General features: G+C 36.9%; 1 long non-coding RNA gene across 1 annotated transcript; it reads left to right on the top strand.

The window, feature by feature from the left end:
• Window positions 1–195: 195 nt before the first annotated feature.
• On the top strand, window positions 196–7,911 carry LOC103582430. The gene is made up of 3 exons (XR_549753.1): window positions 196–262; window positions 4,574–4,640; window positions 7,797–7,911. It is a non-coding gene; the product is annotated as an uncharacterized LOC103582430 (long non-coding RNA).
• Window positions 7,912–19,278: the final 11,367 nt, after the last annotated feature.

Genomic DNA, 19,278 nt, shown 5'->3' with positions numbered 1-19,278 from the left:
TATATTGATAGTATATGTATTTTCTATCAGTTATGGGATACACATGTGTAATACACACACACAGACACACTCCACCACCACCACCACCACCACTTATGGGATATATAGTTCTACTTTAATTTATGTAAAATTATTTTTAATGTCCAAATAGATTAATATCTGAACGTTCATATCACTAAAACTTAATATTTTTGACATAGGTTTTTATATACTGTCTGGAACAATTGAGCACCAAGCCTGATGCAGATGTAGATACCACACAGTAAGTAAAAATGAAATTAATCTCATTGATGCATTTAGGAGAATTAAAAATATAGACTCAAGTTATATATTTGGTCTTACAAGGGATCTTCAGAAAGATCATGGAAAATGTGTATTATGAAAGAAGTATGCATGGATTTCAAAAATTTTTTGCACCGAAATAAACTTGTACTGACTTGTTATAGCATGTCTGAATAAGATCTAGTTTGAGGCATAAAGAAGGAGAAGCCATCAGTATGAAAAGAGCTACTATCAGAGCAACATGAATTCTATTAAAATTGAAGCGAGAACATCAAATCTGTGGTAAAGCTTGGGTGAAATCATTGATGCTTTACAACAACTTTATGGGGACAATGTCCCAAGGAAATCAGTTTATAAATGGATAACTCATTTTAAGAAGGGACGAGACAACATTGAAGATGAAGCCTGCAGCAGCTGACTATCCACATCAATTATCAAGGAAAAAGTTAATCTTGTTTATGCCCTAATTGAAGAGGACTGATGATTCACAGCAGAAACAATGACCAGCACCACAGGCATCTCAGCTGGTGCAGTTTACACAATTCTGACTGAAAGATTACAGTTGAGCAAACTTTCTGATCACTGAGTGCCAAAACTGTCGTGCCCAGATCAGCTGCAGACAAAAGCAGAACTTTCAATGTAGATTTTGAACAAGTGGGGTCAAGATTGTGAAGTGTTCCTTTGAAGAACTGTAACAGAAGATGAAACATGGCTTTACCAGTACAATCCTGAAGACAAATCAAAATCAAAGCAATGGCTACTAAGAGGCGGAAGTGATCCAGTCAAAGCAAAAGTGGTCAAGAGCAAAGGTCGTGGCAACAGTTTTTTGGGATGCTCAAGGCATATTGCCTGTTGACTTTCTGGAGGGTCAAAGAAGGATAGCATCTACATATATCATGAGAGTGTTTTGAGAAAGTTAGCCAAAGCTTAGCAGGAAAATACCTGGAAAAGCTTCCCCAGAGTCCTTCTCCACCACGACAGTGCTCCTGCTCATTCCTCTCACCAAACAAGGGCAATCTTGTGAGAGATTTGATGGGAGGAAAAAAAAAAAAAAAAAAAAAAAAAGTAAAAAAGACTGCATTGATGTGACTAAATTCCCAGGACCCTCAGTTCTTTAGGGGTGGACTGAATGGCTGGTATCACCACTTGAACTTAATGGAGCTAATATTGAGAAATAACGTTTATGTTTTTTATTTTCAGCTTCTGATTCCATTTTTCACAAACTTTTTGAAGTCCTCTCATATATCCTAAGTCCTTTAGTAAGAGAGACCAGTTTTTCACATTACAGTTACAGTTTTAAATATGGCCTATGTTTTAGTCCATTTTTGTTGCTATAACAGAAATACCTGAGACTGGGTAATTTATAAGGAAAAGAGGTTTATTTGGCTTACGATTCTGGGACAGCTGCATCTGGCATGGGCTTCAGGCTGCTTCTACTCATGGCAGAAAGGTGGCAGGTACAAGAAGATCACATGGTGGGAGAGGAAGCAAGAGAGAGAGAGGAGGTGCCAAGGTCTTTTTAAGCAACAAGCTCTCATGGGAACTAATAGAGCGAGAACTCACTCATTAATCCCCCCTCCCCCAGAGAGAGCATTAATCCATTCATGAGGGATCCACCCCATGACTCAATCAGTTTCCAACACTGCCACACTGGAGATCAAATTTCCACATGAGTTTTGGAGGGGACAACACATCCAAACTCCAGCATTCCGCCCCTGGACCCCCAAAACTCATGTCACTCTCACATACAAAATACAATCATTCTATCCAAAAGGTCCCAAAAGTCTTAGCTTGCTCCAGCACCAACTTAAAAGTTCAAAGTCCAAAGTCTCATCTGAGACCAAAAGCAAAAGTCCTTCCAGCTGCGAACCTGAAAAACAAAATCAAATTTATCTACTGCCAAGATTCAATGGTGGAACAGTCATTGGGTACACATTCCCATACCAAAAGGGAGGAAAAGGCCAAAAGAAAGGAAAAACAGGCCCCAAACAAGTCCGAAACCCAGCAAGGCAGACATTATGTCTTAAAGCTCCAAAATAATGTTCTTTGACTTCAAGTCCTGCATCCTGGGCACAATTGAGCATCTGGGCCCCCAAAGCATCAGGCAGCCTCATTCCCACAGCTCTGCCAGGTGCAGCCCAGTGGGCTGCAATGGTGCCTGCAACTTTTCCAAGCCGGTGTTCCACTCTGGTAGCTCCTTAAGTCTGGGGTCTCCATGGAGGTCCTGCTCTCATGGCTCCACTAGGCATGGCACTTTTGGGGTTTCTCTGCTGAAACTCTGACCTTACATTTCTGATCGGCATTGCTCTAGCGAAGGCTGTCTGCGGTGACTCCACCCCTGCAACAGATCCCTTCCTGGGCCCCCAGACTTTTCCATACATCCTTTGAAATCTGGGTGGAGGCTCCCAAGCCTTCCCAGCTCTGGCATTCTATGAGCCTGCAGACCTAACACCATGTTGACGCTGCCAAGACTTCCAGCTTGTATTTTCCAAAGCTGCAGGTCCAGCCACACCTGGGGCCAATTTAGCCACAGCTGGAGCAGCCAAAGCAGCTGGGGTGCTGGTGCTGGAAGCAGCTTCTCCAGGTGGCCCTGGGCAGCAAGCCCATGGAGGGTGACTTGGGCCTGTTTGCCAAGACCATTCTCTCTCCCTTGGCCTTTGGGCCTGAAATGGAAGGGTTGGCCCCAGAGGCTTCTGCAATGCCTTCAGGGCCTTTTTCTCCTTCTTGATACTGCCACATTGGAGATCAAATTCCCACATGAGTTTTGGACGGGATAAGACATCCAAACTCCATCAGCCTATATTCTTTCCATAATTTATTTATTTTCTGAACGCATCTTAGCCTTATTAGAGACAAATTGACCAAATTGAACATCTAATTAGCTTACTAATTGTCCAAAAGAACAAGTTTTATAAATAATAAAGTAAAAAGTTGATTACTTTCACGATTCTGGTGTTAGGGGGGTTGCACTGCATGTTGGTAGAATTAAGTCTGTGTCAGGCTTAGTTATTTGAGCTCCAGAAGACAGGTGCTTACTATTGATATTACAAATCCATGTGATAACTTTTTTATAATGTTAGTCTATGTGACAGCATTATAAAATGCCATGTGTCAGGCTTAGTTATTTGAGCTCCAGAAGACAGGTGCTTACTATTGATATTACAAATCCGTGTGATAACTTTTTTATAATGTTAGTCTATGTGACAGCATTATAAAATGCCGTTTTAAAAAAAAATCTAGCTTTTTGAATGATACTTGGCATGTGTAACTTCTGTGCATCTAAGATTCATGCTCTGACACAGATAATACTGAAATAAATTCCTCTTAAATCTTTAATTGACAATTTGAGAAATTTTCCATGTTTGTCTATTTCCTGGTATTGGTTTTTGCTTTTTAGTATATAAAACTAGACCTAATAAGTTTTTAATTCTTCTCCATTTTCTTTGATTTAATTTGTTTAGCTCATTATTCTACCAGGAATTTGTATTGTTAATCATATCCCTGATGTTATTGATTAAATGTCTTTTCAGCATTTTGTTATAATTTGTTTCATCCATCATTGGATTTTAATATATAGTGCAATGTGTTTCTGAATTTTATCTTCTGTTCCATTCATTCAAATATATTTTATATCAGTTGGTGTTTTAATCATCATTAGTTTATGTTCTAATGTTTTTCAGATTGGTATCCTTTTATTACCTCTCTCTTTTGAAATATGATTTAATATTTTTATAATTTTATTCTTTCATATGAATTCTAAAATTGGTTAGTCAACTTTAAAGAAGATAAATCCTACTGAGATTTTTATTATGATTCTGTTATATCTATAAATTAACCAGTTAATTTATGATCTCTCCTCCCCTCCCCCCAATTTTATGTTTCTGGTCACTTGTGGGTTATCAACTAATATCCCAAATCAACTCACCACTAAGTGGTTTACTAAGAAAATGCTTCAAAAAGCTCTCTGGAGATTCTTATAGACAAGAACGTTTTAATTGTGTGAGTATATACTAATAATAGTATGATTAGAATTACTTGACATTTTCTCCCCTGGTAGTTTTTAAAAAAAATTTAATTAAGTCAGTATTGGGAAGACCCAAAAGCAAATTTTGTACGGCCCATGTTAATAGTTTATAGTGCCTTCTTGGAGCTGTTATTTGCTAAATATAAAAAAACTTATACGGAATTTTTGATTTTTTTTTAACCAAAACATTTTAAAGTCAAATTTCATTGCGCTTTTAAATTTTAGTGCTTTAGCTCTAACTGTTCTCTTACTTGCGTCTATATTTAGTCTTTCTGTTGACGTTTCTTCTCCTGATTTGTTTGGAAGTATCCATGAAGACTTCAGCTTGACCTCTGTAAGTAAGATAGATGATAAATAGTAAGTAAAACAAGTCGCTTTAAAACTCTGTAATGACTATAAATTTTTATAAATTAATCTAAGTTACTTTAAATGTTACTGCATCATTGCTATAGCATGTACTGTAAAACACTGCTCTGTACTTTGGGGCCATGTTATGTTGTGTGAAAATTTTAGTAAAGTATAATTTATATATATTCCACGCTTAAAACCTGCTTTTAGTTGAGTTGCAGCTTAAATAGTTGCACATACTCTCTGCATCTGTGCAGTTCCCGAGTGTTAAATGCGTGCCCTAGTCATCTCCTGGTGCTCAGAAGTTGCTGTGACCAGCTATGGAGGAGGCATAGGACTAGGGCACCCACCTCCCTGACAGCTTTTGCCTCTTCAACCAGAGAAGCTCTGCTTTCCTGTTTTATTCTCTAAGTTCCCTAATAACATTTTATTTAAACACAGTTTTCATAGCAAAGACAAAACCAAATACGTACACACACACACACATTTATTTTAACATACATGTGTATTTAGGAAGGGTTCACATTCATACATTATCACATGTATAACCTCAGCTTTCTTAAAGAAAATAACCCTGTCTGGTTTGTCATGAGTTTGAAGGATGGATGGGGGTGTGTATATATCTCAAGAAAAAACATGACTTGGCTTTCTTACCCTATGTCATTTTTATTTTTTTATTTATTTATTTTTCTTTTTGTGGTTTTTTGTGACCAGTAAGGGGATCGGAACCCTTGGCTTGGCGTCGTTCGCACCGCACTCAGCCAGTGAGCGCACCGGCCACTCCTATATAGGATCCGAACCCGTGGCAGGAGCGCTGCTGCACTCCCCGCGCCGCACTCTCCTGAGTGCGCCACGGGATCGGCCCTCATTTTTACAGTTATAAGTATAACTAAATAGGGGACTTGGTATATTAAAAAAGTATAATTTAGTCAAAGTAGTTTAAAAATTTATTCAGGGTTCAATTATTTGGATGACTAAGTGCAGAATGGTACCATTCACTGAGACAGAGAATTCAGGAAGAAAACAAGTCCTAAAAAAAGATTAAAAATAGAGTTTGGGACCAGATTTGTTGAATGGGTAACATTCAGGTAGAGATATCTATCGGTGATGAGATCTGGATCCCCGGAGAAAAATCTAGATACAGATGTGTGAATTATAAGCACTATAAGACCTGGCAGTAGATGAGAACACTAAGAAAAGTACTAGTTGTTCCATCCAGCTGACCTAGCAGCCGGAGTCACCCCAGAAGTGGCAGCTTTTTTCGAGTTGTTAGTTTCAAATATGCATCTCCATCTGAGTTCTTATTAAGCTTTTGATCAGTCATCCAAGTCTAAGGATTTGATAGTGGTGTTCAGTGGTTCATCCCATTTTTATTTTGTCTATTGGTTAGATTTGAGAAAAATACACCTACCAAGAGTAAGACTTTAAATCACTCAAATAGTTTTTCTATTTTTGAAGAAGGACCATGCATAGTACAATGGGAAAAGTCAAGCAAAGGGCAGAGAAGACGCAGCAGGCTCATGTCTGTGGATGAGGAGGTTTTACTCTTGAAGGGAAAAGTGACTAGGATTGACTTTAAAACTGAGAACCAGTTGAGATTTGTAAGGAACACTGCATGTTCAGTGTGGTTGATGAAACATCCTCTTTCCTTGACTGTATGTGCTTCATGCGGGCTGGTGAGTGGTAACACCAGGTGTGGGGGCAAGAGGGGACTGTAGCCACACCCTTCGGCCGTGCCTGGGCAAGCTTCCAGTGCTTGTTCTTTGCTTTCTTTCTAGGTTTTTTCTTGTCACTTATCCACAAAATATGGAGAAAGAATATTACATATGATATAACCCTTTTTACCTTTTTTGTACCTTATATCCCATCCACAGATTAATTCAGGGTCATTAACAAGCTTTCATTTACTTGAAGGTACCGTAACAGTTCCTCGGCCTTTTACTTGTATTTGTTGGTAAACAAAAACTGCAGTGAATAGGCTACACTCTTCCAGAAATAAAGATAGGAACATTTTAAATAAAGCAACTGAGAATGTTTTTCGAAATTCGATTGAGCTAAATGAAATCATTGGGAGATATAAGATATGCTTGGCAGCAGAGTCCAGGGACTGTTGTCGTCCGTCTTTGATTCATGTACCTCGAAAACCAGGAACCTTTCTCCACATTTGCTAAATTGCATTACTTTACTGTAACCTGTTCAGATTATGTACAGAAAGAGTAAGCAAAGTGTGGGTGAAAACTTTTCCTGGGAAGTGGTTTTTGCCTTCGTTTTAGGCAAGGGGTCACAAGCCGGGGCCCAGAGGAGTCACAGCTGCTGCAGGGCACACACCCACCCCTGCAGGTACACTTCCCTATCTTGGCAGGCCAGCACAGCAGTGACAGGGGCTGCTCCTGGAATTCATTTACAAAAATAGTTCTTCTGAATTGTAAGAGGATATTGTGCTCATCTGCATTTGGGTTTGGTTATTTTTGTAAGAAATTACTTTTGGTGGATAGAACCCTAGAGAATGTAGAAGCAGGTGGGGTTCTGCCCTTTCTCTCTGGAGGAGGCCCCTGGCCACAGTGACCTTCACTCCCTTTAGTGGGAAGCTATTCCTAGTCATCCTCCTGCATACACAAAAAGTTCCCAAAGGTCTAAGTTTTTAGAGGAGCTCATCATACAGGTGTATGGCAGTATAATTCTCTTCCAAGTAATGAAAAATTTATAAACTGTTTTCTAATTATTTTTACACTTTTATGTAATTAGTTATTAAAAATATCCATTTGTATAGCCTTTTTGTGTATACAAAGTGTTAAGTAGAATAAACAATAAAGTAGAATCCCTTTCACAAGAAGAACAGCTGATCTCGCTTTAGTAAACTGTTTTATCAATCTGTTTTTCAATACAGCTGTGAAAGTTTATAAGAAACATTTGATGCTGTAGTTATTATGTAGTAATGAACAATTAGTAGAATTTTATAATTGCATTATGTTTTTCTCTATGTTAATATTGGTAAAGAAGCAGCCAAGAAAAGCAAAGGATTGGATATTGATGTTAAAGAGCAAGAGATTATAATTAAACTTAATAAATGATGAGTGTTATTTAGTATATTCTCAGTTTGTTACTATAAATGTAGTTCTCTAAAACTTTGTTTTATTTTTAGGAACAGCGACTTCTGATAGTCCTCAGTAATTGCTGCTATCTAGAACGTCATACCTTCCTAAATATAGCAGAACATTTTGAAAAGCACAACTTCCAGGGAATAGAAAAAATAACACAGGTAACTGAATTAATGTCAGATGGGCACATTGGTTGTTTTGCCAGCTTAGTTTCCAGACCATTTGCTCAGAGCCAGGCTCCCTTTGCTTTCCTGTGCTTGTCCCTCTACTTGCCCTGCCCATGCCCACATCCCCTCCCTGCCTTCGCCCCAATCTGTCTTTGAATGACTCCCTCCATCTCATATCTCATCTGAGTCATTGATTTAATTCTGACTTTTCCCTAGAGCAAGGCTTTCTCGAGGTTAGGACTGGTTTACTCCCCACTTAAGCTGTTCAAAAGTGAGGCAAGAAAATGAGAGAAAGGCATCAAACCCACATCTTTAAGAAACATCTCAGACCTGACTTTTTTAGGTTAAAGCTTTTAAGTACAACCAGCAGCAAGCTCCCTGAGCCTGCAGCAAAACCTCTTCCTGCCTGTTCACACCTCTCCTTCCTCTCTCTCTTTCCACATGACCACGGTGATGCTTTTACTCTGTTCCTCAGGCACACGCCACGTGCCTGAGCACGCGTGCACGCTCACAGCAGCCTCAGGGTGCTGGAACTCTTGCCAGAAAAACACACACTCCCACTCTCCAATCACTGGATATAGAAAGGTTGCACAGAAATGAATACTGTATAAATCAATGGATGGGGTGTGTTTTTTTTTAATGTTATACTTTGTTGTTTATATTTTTTCCAACTAAGCAGAAAAGGAAAAAATGAAGCAACCTTGTTATTAAAGGTTGGCTGGTTCTTGGGCAAAGGTTTATCAGATTTCTAAGTAAAACTATGCTAGCACGACTTTTTAATGTCAGTATAGTTTTCTCAATGCAAAGAATAAGAGAGATAATGATCTTCTTAATCTTATAATCAAAGTATACTCTTGAAGGATTGCATACTTTTTACAAACGATGGTTCCAGTTCATGAACTAGATTGGAATTTTTTTTTCTTCAAAGAATGAAAATGTCAAAGTGGGTGACTATGTCTTGTTTTCCTGCCTTTTTGTAAAGATTAATCATCCTGATGAGAAATGTTGTGACTTAAGGCTTTAGGCCCAAATGTCTAGTTTATTTCCAGAAACTTTTGTGTTGAGAATTACAAGGTGCTGTCTTTCAGTAAAAAGTTGCTATTTGTAGAAAGTAGGCACTTTGTTTTTATACAGTAGTGATAATGACATGAATGTATGTATTGGAGAAATTTTATTTATCATTTAAAAAATAAATGAAATGATTAGTAATTGCATGTAAGAGAAGCAATAAGTTCTTTTTCCCCTCAGTTTTTGTGAAGTAATAAATATCTGTTTCTTTAGTTCATCTCATTAAGAAGGAAAATGAAATGACATGAGAAAATGTTTTTTTATATTCTTACTCTAGTCTTTGTTCAGATCATTTTGAGACCAGATAATATGTAGGATCTGGGGGTGCAAATTACAATAAATGGTGGGCTCTTTTCCCACTTAGAATTTGGATTTTATTTTTTGACTGACTGTTTTTGAATATTTTGAAATTATTCAGCTGTGTTTGAAATTAATAGACAGTCAACTAGATTTAGATTGTAGTACTTGTGCCGATACTGTTTTTCATGTGGGAATCCATTAATTTCATGATGCCAACCAAATAAAATTTATTTCTTACATTAAAGGAAAAAGGCTGCTAATTGCCATTATTTTTCATAGTTCCCTTTTCAAATGACAGGTAACTCTAGAGGCATAGATCCCAGAAAAATCACATGGCACAGAGGTCACAATGGAGAGCTTACCCATTCTCCCTCTCTTTTTGCTCTTGACATTAAAGGAAAAAGGCTGCTAATTGCCATTATTTTTCATAGTTCCCTTTTCAAATGACAGATAACTCTAGAGGCATAGATCCCAGAAAAATCACATGGCACAGAGGTCACAATGGAGAGCTTACCCATTCTCCCTCTCTTTTTGCTCTTTGAGATAACGGTACATCATAGTGCATCTCACACAGTATCACTGCACACTAGGTGTTCTCTCAAACATCCTTCTGGTGTGGTCTGGTGGTTGACCAAGGGTTTCTTCCAGGTGTATTTCCTCCTGCCTTTTTATTGGTACTTCTGCCAGTAGAAGAAGCATGAAAATGTGGTTTTTCATTCCCTCTGTTTATTTATTTGTGTATTTATTACACAAATAACCATGCTTTTTAGGAGTTTATTAAAATTTAATGATCAGTGACATTTAAAGCTAGAATGATTTTATATATACAATTTTATGTGACACAAATAACCCTGAGAAGTAATAAAAGATGGTGTTATTAGCCCCATTTTCTTCATAGGGAAAGATGTTCAGAGAGGTTAGGACTAGACCTGTCTGTAAGGAGTAGAGCAAGGCAGGACTCAAAAGCAAGCTTTTTCATTTTAAATCCAGAATGCTTTCTGGTCAGGTACGATACATCTTAAAGAATAAAATTGTTCTCATGAAAATACACCAAAGAAATGAAAACAGGATATGGAGCTGGCTGATTAATATGTATATATCATTTTGGCCTTTATAAAACAATATTGAATGGTAATTAATTAATAAGATCAGGGTATTCAAATCATCTTTCCCTACAAGGTTCCTCCTTTAAAATAAGCCTCATTATAAGCTGTCAGTGAGCTTTGTGCTGTTTGGATCCCAGACAGCATGTGCCCATGGCGAGTGTCCGGCCAAGTGTGTGTGTTTCCATTTGTATTACTGATGCCACCTAGCTTTTCAGTCCTAGAAATGTTTTTTTCCAGTCATGGATTTTTTTTGCTACTTATAGAAGACCCAACCATTACTTTTAAAAAGGAAAAATACTGGGAAGTCTAAAGAAAAAAAACCAAAAATTTATGTAATGTACCAACCAAATATAAATACTGCTATCTTAGTATTTATGGTAATCAGCATTTTATATGTACTATATCTCTGTATATGCTATAAAAAATAGGAAACATTTTTTTTCAAATTCAGTATCATTGAATATTTTTTTTTTCTATTGAATATTCTGTTGTGAGCACTTTTTCATTTTTATTAAATAAGTTTTGTAAAAGATGAGTTTTTGGCTTTATAACATTTCTTAATGTAGAAATATTAATTTTTTTTTTTTTTTGTCCTTTTTGAGACCGGCCATACCGTGCTCAGCCAGTGAGCGCTGTGAGCGCACAGGCCATCCCTATATAGGATCTGAACCCGCGGCAGGAGCGCTGCTGCACTCCCAGCGCCGCACTCTCCCGAGTGCGCCATGGGCTCGACCCGAAATATTAATTTTTTTTTTTTTTGTCCTTTTTGAGACCGGCCATACCGTGCTCAGCCAGTGAGCGCTGTGAGCGCACAGGCCATCCCTATATAGGATCTGAACCCGCGGCAGGAGCGCTGCTGCACTCCCAGCGCCGCACTCTCCCGAGTGCGCCATGGGCTCGGCCCGAAATATTAATTTTTTTTAACCTCTCTCCTGCTAGGCACCTTAAGGTATTTTCCGTTTTGTTGTTGTTGCTGAGAGGTTTAGTCTCTGATCACACATCTAATTACTTCCTTGCAGTAGGTTCCTGTAAGTAGACTTACAGCTCTGGAGACTCTTGGTAAATGTTACCAGATTACTTTTTAGAAGCTGATCTCATCACATTTTTGCCATCATTTCCAATTATAATTTTTAATTTAATAGGTGGAAGTACTTTTCATTGTCTTTGATTTTGCATGCCTTTCCTTATTTGGGAGGTTAGCACTTTTTCATCTGTTGATTGATGGGTTTATATTCTAGAAGAGTTCATTTTAAAGAAACTTAGTATACTTAGGAAGAGAGATACTTCGGAAATACAGAGGTTTGTACTTTAAGTATGCAAACCAAATCTGCCACAAGTCAAATTCTTCAAGACTTTTGGAAAGGGAAGACCAAAGTTTATTATGGTTAATAAACTTTAGCGTATAATTTTTTTGTGGTAGTTGTAATTACATAATTCTAGGGATTTTTTATATATATATATAAAATGCTATTTTAACCTGTCTTAGTATTTAAAAATTAAACATCTAATTTATAGTTCGAATAAGAGCAGATTTTCACCTGACTCGGGAGTGCACACATTAAGCAACCCTGGCATTAAATTCTTGATTGAAGTTTTATTTTAAGCCCCTAAATCTATTTCAGAAACTCCCACATGGGGGTGTGGAGATGTACAGCTTCTTTTTCTTTTACATCCAGGGGAGATTCTTTACATACAGCAACCGATTTTTAAAGATTTTTGTGTTGCTTGGACCATATGTATTATATTTTACGTATTTATTTTTAGTATATTTGAATAAAATTCTTAAATTTCAAGTTTGAAACCATTTGAATTCATTGATGTGAACGAATACAGCTTTGTGTCCTTGCTACTGTTATCTGTATATATTTTGTTTCATTTTCCCCATTTCTTCATAAGTATAAATTAGCTAACTTTTGTTTAGATGCTGTTTTTATATAATAAATTGGTTCTAAATTAGTCCATTTTGGAGTTTAAGATCTTATAGACAAAAATTGTAAATTGATCAGATGTGTCCCTGCCTACTAAATACCCAGCTTAATTTTTGACCCTATTCAGCCCTTCAAGTTTTTTGTACAGCTTATCATCCACAGAGTGTCCAGGATGGGCTTTTAAAAATATAGAGCAGATATAGAGGAAACATAGGAGAATTCATTGTTCTTCCTTCCTCCTTCGTTTCAGAGCCTGAACTCCTTAGGCTGCAGTTTGTGTGTGGTTTTGACCTGGGCCCTTCTTGCCTCTTTTTCTGGTGGCCTTCCTCCCGCCTGCTCTAATCCTATAATCTAGCCCAGTCACCCTCTCATCTTTCCTTGAACATTTCATATATTTGTCCCTCATTCAACTAACATTTGTGCAGTACTAGCTTACCATGCTCTATTTAAAGACCATTTACCCCATAGCTTGTGTTATCTGTTTGTCTGGAATGCCTTTTCCTCCATCTGGATTTAACAACGTCTTGATCATCCTTCAACACCCATTTCAGATGCAGATGTTCCCATCCTATAAAAAGCCTCTTATGGCTTCTACTTACCCATTCTCCCTCAGTGCGAAATAGATCAGATCCTCTTCTTCCTATGATGCTTTGTTCGTACCACTAGAGTAACGCTAAACACATTGCCTTGTGAGTAGTTGAAGGTAGATATACTTCTTTTCTGGGTTGTAAGTTCAAATATTTTTATAACTATAAAAGAATAGATATTGTGTAGGTGTAAGGTAAGAGTGTAATAAATGAACGTGTCCTCCCCCATCCCCCCGTCAAGCTGAAGAAACAGAGCAGCATTCCTTCACTCCCGTCACTCCCCGCACAGCTGCGTCAGGCTCCTCCACGCAGAGGATCTCTTTGGAATTCGGTGCTTTCTAAATGATATCACATGTTTTTTACTTTTAATATCACCTGTTTTTTTACTTTTACATCGCATAACTAGGATTACATGGTATGTACTTTCCTATGACTTTCTTTTTCCACTGAATATTACTTTTGATATTTATCCATGGTGCTGCATGTAGGTTAAACTGCTTGTAAAATGCATGTGTCTCCCTTTTTTCTTCTCTGAAAGAGTTTGTGTAAGATTAGAATTATTTGTTCTTTAAATATTTAGGAGAACTCTGGTATTTTCTTCCTGAGATGACTTTTAATGGCTGGTTCAGTTTCTTCAATGGTTATATATTCAAGGCTATTTCTTCATGTTAGTTGTGGTCATCTGTACTTTACTAGGACTTTGTCCATCTTGCTTAAATTTTCAAATTTGTTAGCATAAAATTGTTAACATAATAGTTAAGATATAGTTTCATATTATTATTTCAATCTTCTTCTATTTCATAATAGTTAAGATGATAGTTTCATATTATTATTTCAATCTTAGCTGCATTTGAGGTTTGCACCTTTTTATACTTAATATTGCTTATTTGTATTTTCACTCTTTTTTTTTTTTTGCCCGAATCTTCAAAAAACCAACTTTTGGCTTGAGTGATTTGTCTTTATATTCTTGCTCTCTCGCAATAATTTGGGCTCTTAATTGTTTTATGTATGTTATTCTACATTTTATTTCATTGATTCTAAACCTTTCTGCCTTTTAAACATGAACATTTAAGGTCATGAATTTCACTTTAAGTGTCTCTTTAGCTGTGCCCCATATATTTTAACCTGTGGTATTTCATTTCAGTTTTGTATTTTTGAATTTTAAGTGTGTTTTTGTCTTTGACACACAAATTATATAGAAGTGTGATTTTAAATTTCAAAATTAGGGGACCAGAGGAACAGTGTGAGTTAGTCCTCTCTTTGTTAGAGATTTCTAGCATAATTGTTATGAAGCCAGACAATATCATGTTTTTAAATTTGCTGACAGTTGTTTTGTAGGCTGGTATATGGTCAATCTTCCGAAATATCCTACCTTGCTTGAAAAGATCATGTCCTTAAGTTTTGAATACCACCTTGCATATATGTCTGTCAGATCAAGTCTGTGAGTTATGTTGTTCAGTCTTCTATGTCCATTCCTTTGTGTGTGTGTGTGTTCTGGTTTTTGATCTTTCAGTTGCTGAGAGTGATGTAGTATAAAGTCTTTTCTTGGCTACATCTTACGTATTTTCTTGGTCTCTCATATTCACAGTGGTATGTCTCTTGGTTTGTTGCTGCTTTTTTTCTCCTGACGGGTTGATGCCTTTAGTCAGTTCTGCAAATTTCTCAGCCATTGTCTCTTTGAATATTTATTCTTCCCTATACACTCTTTTCTCTCCTTCGAGGTCTCCTGTTGTATATATGTTAGACTTCTTCACTCTGTTCTCTTCATCTCTTAAATTTTTCTTTTACTTCTTTATCTTTAATTCTCTGTGCTGATGAGGGATAATTTCTTCAGCTCTCTTTTCATTCATCGTTTCTTCAGGTGTGTCTATTCTAATCTTGCTGGAATTTGCTGTCTATTGAAATTTTAATCCAGTTGTTTTTCATCTCTAGAAACTCCTACTGGTTTTTGTCACCAAATAAGAGAAAATGATTAGCTTACTTTGGAATTGTTTGCTGGAATTTGCTGTCTATTGAAATTTTAATCCAGTTGTTTTTCATCTCTAGAAACTCCTTTTGGTTTTTGTCACCAAATAAGAGAAAATGATTAGCTTACTTTGGAATTGCATAATTTCAAACCTCATGGTGAGAGACAGTGGCAATAGAGTTCTTTCCCATACCACTCGTATCAGTCTTTGTAAGTGGCAAAATCAAATATACAGTTTATAGTCAGGTATAAGATTATCCTCCTAAGGAGAAGGGTGGAGCAAACAAGTGAAGCCTAATAAATGGGACGTGAAGTGATTAACTGGATTATAGAATATTCACAGAAATCAAAGACACCACTCAGGTTTTGGATGCGTCTTAAGGATTAGTAAGACACCAGGTTAGAACAGCAGCTGGAGGTGAAAGAAGTGGGAATTGATGGCCTCAGCTCACAAGTCTAGAGACCTGTCTGTCCTGTTTCAGGGGGACAGGTTGTGCTTCAGTAACATAAATGAATTTCAAGCTTGCCGTTTGTCCTGTTTTCCACTTGTAAAAAGCTAAAAAAATATTAACTAAACCTAGTTATCCAAATTCACTTGGATAGATGTTTTAATGATAGTTTGATAAGCTTATTTCTATACAGATAGCCAAGTTAAATTAAATTTTTCATCTTTGAAATGGAAATAAGTTTATTTTGATTTTCTTCTCAGAAACATACTTTTTAAAGAGCACTTCTACCGAAAAGTTTATAAAATAGTAAATTTCAAAATTTATATTAGAAACATTAGAATACATCAAAATAATGTTAATTTTTTTTTAACGATGTTGATTGAAGACAACTGTGTAGAAATTAAAGATATGTGACATCTAATTAGGCAACTCTTCTCCAGGACTGTCCATCATAAACACTGGCCGGAATAAAGGCCAGGCTGCATGAGATAGGAACGTTGTTCAATGTAAATGTTGCTGCCAAGGAACACAGGCTGGGAGATTATCACAGGTCACCCTAAATCAAAAATGCGGCCTCCTAACGTATACGCTTTACTTCTGTAAGCGATTACTAATAGTTTTTAAAGTATTTTAAGAGGTGCTTTCCAGTCCTAATATGTAGGAATTTAGTGGGTAAGTCTATTTCTAAATAGACTTATTGAATTATTATTGAATTACTGCCTTTTTCTTAAAGAAGGTCTGTTTTTATTAGAGACCCCTGCGCTCAGACATCACCCCTCTGCACAGTCCTTCTCTGCTCCCTATCAGTGGCCCTTACACACCCCCCTCTCTGCTTAACAACTGCATTCCTTGACCATATTGTTTTATGTATGTTTTCTTTTCTTTCTCCCTATTACACCATGATTTCCTTAGCGACAGGGTGTTTTTCATTTAACTTTCATTCTTTACTCTCAGGTGGTGATTTAATGGTGGAGGGCCTCCTCCTTGCCTTTAAAGCATGAATCAAGCAGACTCAGTTAACGTCTGTGTTCAACAGCCGGTGTGGACATGGCATTAGTGAAGTGGGGCAGTTGAGATCATAGTAGCAGCTGCGAGAATTTATTATGCACTTTCATTGTGCTATGCAAGTTTCGTGAGTTATCTTTTTTAATTCTCTTAGCAAAGCTTATGAAGTGAATGCTCTTGACCTTGGTCCTACCTTGTCACACATTTTTAAAAAAAAAATTTATTGCAGCATATTGGTTGTATATATTTATGGGCTACAGAGTTATATTTCAATACATGTGTACAATGTGACATGATCTTGTAAGGGCAATTACCCTATTCATCATTACAAAACTCAATCATTTTGTAATGTGCACATTTGAGCTCCTCTCTTCCAATCGTTTGGTTACATGTAGTAAAACATTACTGAATACAGATTTCTAGGTCGACTGTACACCAGTAGGGCTTATTTTTCCTATCTCACTGTACTTTCATATCCATTAATCAGCCTTTAACTATCCCTCCTCCCCCATCTCCTTCCCTGCCTCTAGTAACCATAGTTCTTCTGTCTCTTTTTAACAGTTAAATTTGTTATTTATTTGTTTTTGTTTATTTACTTGCATTGTTTTGCTTTTTTAGCTCCCACTTGTGAGTGAGAACACGCTGTATTTCTCTTTCTGTGCCTGGTTTATTTCTCTTAACATAATTTTCTCTAAGCTCATCCATATAGCTGCGAATGGCAGAATTTCATTCTTCGTTTATGGCTGAGTAGTATTCCATTGTGTACATATACCACATTTTCTTTGTCTAATAGGTTGGTTCTGTACCTTGACTATTGTAAATAGAGCTGCGATAAACATGGGAGTGCAGGTGTCCCTTTGACACGACAATTTCCATTCCTTTGGGTTTATACCCAGCAGTGGGATTGCTGTATTATCATATGGTAATTCTGTCTGTCGTTGTTTGAGGAACCTCCATACTGTTTTCCATCATGGTTTCACTCATTTACAGCCCCACCAACAGTGTATAAGGATTCTCCTGTCTCCACATCCTTGTCAACATTTGTAATTTTCTCTTTTTTTGGTAATAGCCAGTCTGTCTGGGGTGAGATGGTATCTCGATGTGGTTTTGATTCGCATTTCCCTTATGACTAGTGATGTTGAGCATTTTTTCATGTCGACACTGTTGGCCACAGTATGTCTTCTCTTGGGAAATTTCTAGTCAGGTCATTTGCCCATTTTTAAATCAGATTACTTTTTGCTGTTGAGTTCCTTTTATATTCTGGATGTTAATCCCTTGTTAGATGAGTAGCTTGTAAATACTTTCTCCCACTCTGCGGGTTGTCTCTTCACTGCGTTGTCTGTCCCCTTTGCTCTGCAGAAGCTGTTTAGTTGGGTGTCCTCCTGTCTATGTTTGCTTCTGTTGCCTGTGCTTTTGAGGTCTTCTCTATAAAGTTTTTGCCCAGACCAGTGTCTTAAAGCATTTCTCCTATGTTTTCTTCTAGTAGTTTCAAAGTTTTGGGTCTTACATTTAAGTCTTTAATCCATTTTTAGTTGATTTTTGTATATGGTGAGTGATAGGGGTCTATTTACATTCTTCTACATGTAGATATCCAGTTTTCCCAGCACCATTTATTACAGAGACTGTTCTTTCCCCAATGAATATTCTTGGTGCCTTTGTCAAAAATCAGTTGGCTGTAAATACACGGCTTTATATCTGGGTTTTCTATTCTGTTTCATTGGTCTATGTGTCTGCTTTTATGCCAGTACCATGCTATTTTGGTTACTCTAGCTTTGTAGTATAATTTGAAGTCAAGTAGTGTGATGACTCCAGCTTTATTCTGTTTGCTCAGGATGGCTTTGGATATTCTGGGTAGTTTAAGGTTTCATATGAATTTTATGATTTTTTTTTCTGTTCTGTGAAGAATGTCGTTGATATTTTGATAGAGATTGTATTTGAATCTGTAGACTGCTTTGAGTAGTATGGGTGGCTTTGGATATTCTGGGTAGTTTAAGGTTTCATATGAATTTTATGATTTTTTTTTCTGTTTCTGTGAAGAATGTCGTTGATATTTTGATAGAGATTGTATTTGAATCTGTAGACTGCTTTGAGTAGTATGGTCATTATGTCAGTATCACTTCTTCTAATCCATGAACGTGGATATCTTTCCGTTTATTTGTGTCCTCTTCAATTTCTGTTGTAAATGGAATTGCTTGCTTGGTTTCTTTTTCAGCTAGCTCATCATCGGTGTACAGACATGCTACTGATTTTTGCACATTGATTTTGTATCTTTCACCTCTACTGAATTCATTTATCAGTTCTAAGACTTTTTTGGTGGAGTCTTAAGCGTTTTCTGTGCATAAGATCATGTCATATACAAACAGGGACAATTTGACTTCTCCTTTCCAATTTAGATGTCCTTTATTTCTTTCTTTTTCCTAATTGCTCTGTCTAGGACTTCCAGTAATGAATTTTATGATTTTTTTTTCTGTTTCTGTGAAGAATGTCGTTGATATTTTGATAGAGATTGTATTTGAATCTGTAGACTGCTTTGAGTAGTATGGTCATTATGTCAGTATCACTTCTTCTAATCCATGAACGTGGATATCTTTCCGTTTATTTGTGTCCTCTTCAATTTCTGTTGTAAATGGAATTGCTTGCTTGGTTTCTTTTTCAGCTAGCTCATCATCGGTGTACAGACATGCTACTGATTTTTGCACATTGATTTTGTATCTTTCACCTCTACTGAATTCATTTATCAGTTCTAAGAGTTTTTTGGTGGAGTCTTAAGCGTTTTCTGTGCATAAGATCATGTCATCTACAAACAGGGACAATTTGACTTCTCCTTTCCAATTTAGATGTCCTTTCTTTCTTTCTTTTTCCTAATTGCTCTGTCTAGGACTTCCTGTGCCATGTTGAATAAGAGTAGAGAAGTGGGCATCTTTGTGTTCTTCCAGATATTAGAGGAAAT

Source organism: Galeopterus variegatus, unplaced genomic scaffold (assembly GCF_000696425.1).
Source record: "Galeopterus variegatus unplaced genomic scaffold, G_variegatus-3.0.2 Scaffold16228, whole genome shotgun sequence".
Classification (NCBI taxonomy): Eukaryota; Metazoa; Chordata; class Mammalia; order Dermoptera; family Cynocephalidae; genus Galeopterus; species Galeopterus variegatus.
This window is presented reverse-complemented; position numbering and strand designations above follow the sequence as displayed.